This window comes from Cebus imitator, unplaced genomic scaffold (assembly GCF_001604975.1).
Source record: "Cebus imitator isolate Cc_AM_T3 unplaced genomic scaffold, Cebus_imitator-1.0 Scaffold120, whole genome shotgun sequence".
Taxonomy (NCBI): Eukaryota; Metazoa; Chordata; class Mammalia; order Primates; family Cebidae; genus Cebus; species Cebus imitator.
Window position 1 is genome coordinate 5,181,714 of NW_016107435.1, and position 739 is coordinate 5,182,452.

Consider the following 739-nt stretch of genomic DNA (forward strand, 5'->3'; position numbering starts at 1 on the left):
GCGGGTCTGTGAGCCTGCATGTGCGTGCGTGCGTGTGCGGGTCTGTGAGCCTGCATGTGCGTGCGTGCGTGTGCGGGTCTGTGAGCCTGCATGTGTGTGCGTGCGTGTGCAGGCCTGCACTTGTTCCTGGGCACATCTGAGTATATGCCTGTGGCAGGAGGGAGACTGGAGGACTGGCAGGCAAGAGGATGTTTCTACTGTCAGCCTGGCCTTTGGGGTTGTGCGCGAGCCCAGCCCATTTCCACTAGACCACAGGATGCAGTTTTCCTGCCTCCCAATTCCAGGTCACCTGGATGGCTTGTTTCTGGTTGTACATGTGTGAGCAGCGTCTGTTCACGGCATTTATCGCTGTGGTGTATCACCTTCCAGCCTCTGCGTGGAGCGGGTGCAGTGAGCCAGCCATCTCTGTCCAACCATCACTGGCCTTACTGCAGGTAGATGCGGTCATGGCACACTGGGAATCCATGTTCTTTGCAAACAGCAAAGACCATTTAACTTAAAAAGTACTTTACTGGAAGGCTATGGGAGATAGTGGCTCATAGAATCTGTGTGAGGTAGGGGCACCAGGGGAGGTGAGGGCAGGGACTGGAGGGGACCTGAGGGGCTGGATGGCAGGATCTGCTGGGTCAGCATTCTGCCGCCTCTGTGATGAATGGCCACCAACCGTTGCCCAACTGGCTGAGCTGGGCCTGTGCCTTTCCTCTGCCATACTTGGGTGGGGCAGGGAGGATATCTATGT